The following is a 2435-nucleotide window of genomic DNA, read 5'->3' on the forward strand; positions in this document are numbered from 1 at the left end:
AATAAAACAACACGTGTATATACTCATTAATTGATACTTTATTTCTTCATATAGTTAGTTTCTCAACTTTTTATTTACGAGGATATCTTATTTTCAGCAAAAACATTAAATGTAAAATTATAGTATTGTAAGGGTTTATTTAAATAAATAAAAAAACTAACATATTCACTAGACAAAAAATATTTAAATTCTAAATATGTAATAGACCAATATATTGTTTTTAATATAAAATAAACATTTAGGAATAAAGGCATAAGTTATTTTAAAGGTTTTACCTGATCTAAAAACTTACTTACATAATTTGGTCAATTTGAAGGTTTTATAATGGTGATATCATGATTTTTAGTTTCTCTAAATTTTAATTTTACTATAAGACTAATCCTTGGTGTCATCTTTAAACCACCATATCATGTCATCACTTATTACTATAATTCCAAAAAAATAAAATTTTAAGACCATATTAACATATTACCCTTCATCAAGTCACATTTAACTTAAATAAGTCTGACTTGTTTAAAAATTTTAAGACCAAAGATCATTTATTATCTAGTATGGATTATTTTTTAGACGATTTAATCATTTTTAAAACCTAACTTAGTCTATCACACTATTTGCTAAGGTTAGACCTTCAAATATGACAATTCATGTCATTGGACTTTCAAATGAGTAAAAGCTTCAAGCAAATTAGACTGAACCTTAAAAGTTAGTCCATAACATGAAAAAAAAAATTTGACTCACCTTCGTAATTGTGAACTATGACAACCTCAACTTCCATAACAAACAATTAAATTAAATGAACTTATTTGAGTAATTTAACTATTAATATTTAAAATTTCCCTCTTTGATAAAGGTTTTGATATTTTATGATATTATAAAATAAAATTATTATTTATTTTGATATCTACATTCTTTTTAGAAAATATATCTATGTTTTATTTTTGAAAAAAATAACTTTTAAATATAATTTACGGATCCTCTTCATGTAATATTTTAAATGGAATGCTTTTTTTTAATATTACATGAGTATTTGATTAACTAAATATATTTTTATTGTAAAATAGTTTTAAACTATTTCTTCACTAACATTATAAGAAAAATATTTTCTAATTGTTCAATCCATTGCATAATTATACCTCAATAATAATGTTTTTAGTTTTTACATTGTAGAAGATTTAAGTTTTGGATGGAAATAAATTTTAGCAAGGCAGCCAGCATATTTCTAGATTTGTACATCAAAACTACGTGCAGGGAGAGTCGATGATCGACAAAAATGGAGTTATGGAGTCTAGATTTGTAAAAAAAAATGGTGGGTTACAAGGAGGCCACACCCCCTAGAGTCTACATTTGTACAACTGATCAAAGATCAGTCTAAAGAGTGGTTGAGAAGAATGGGACCAATTATTCCTTTTTAGTATGACAAACTTGTAGAAAGTAAAATTCTGAATGCATCTTGAAAGTGTTAGGAAAGATAATAAAAATGAATGTTTAATATAAGATTTTATTATTTTTAAATTTGACTTTTCTCACACTTTTTAATTATAATGAGGTAACAAAAATATCTTCTATTATAAAACAATGGGAATATAATAATAATAATAATAATAATAATCTTATTGATGACTAAACAAATTCTCTTTCACACAAGTAATGTTTTTCTTGTTTCTCAAAACTTTTAAGTTCTTATTTTCTAAGGTGACGACTTAAAAATATTGAAGATAGACTTTTATAGCCAGCCTTCTTAATTAAATGGTGACCATGCATAAAGAAAAGATTAATTTTCTCCTTTTTGTTTTTTCCTTCTTCCACTAGTTTATTCAAAATCAAGCATTTGAATTTCTAAGATATTTTTTTTATAAAAAAAACCTCCATTAGTCCATAGCTTTATAAAAGTTATCCATTTAGTCATCTTAAACTTTAATTTTCAAATATTTTATACCAAAAATAGTTAAAGCAAACGACATTATATAAAGTTAGGGATTAACCAATAATTTTTAAAATCCCAAAAATTAAAAACCCATTTTCACAATGTCTTGAGGATTGATTTGGTATTTTACCCTTTCACCTTTACGTGACTGCACTTGAGCATTTACTTGAATGGTTTTGACTTCATTTATCAAACGAAATTTGGAGTATTGATATTTGATATTCCAAGTAATTATATTAATTTATAATTAACAACGAGTTTTTTTATTATATATATGTGGATACGTGATAATAAGTTAAAAATAAAAAATTTCTTATAATAAAGAAAATACTATTATATAAAAAAGTTCAAATTAAAGTCATTTAATATTACTATAGTGATTATTTTAACAATTTAGTATTTTTTTATCTGAAAGAATAAAAAATAAATATGAAAAGTGTATAGCAATTCATATATCATACTCAATCAATCAAGTTAATTTTTTTAATATAATCATGATAACGTGCACAAG

The sequence above is a fragment of the Glycine max genome, chromosome 10 (genome assembly GCF_000004515.6).
Source record: "Glycine max cultivar Williams 82 chromosome 10, Glycine_max_v4.0, whole genome shotgun sequence".
Lineage (NCBI taxonomy): Eukaryota > Viridiplantae > Streptophyta > Magnoliopsida > Fabales > Fabaceae > Glycine > Glycine max.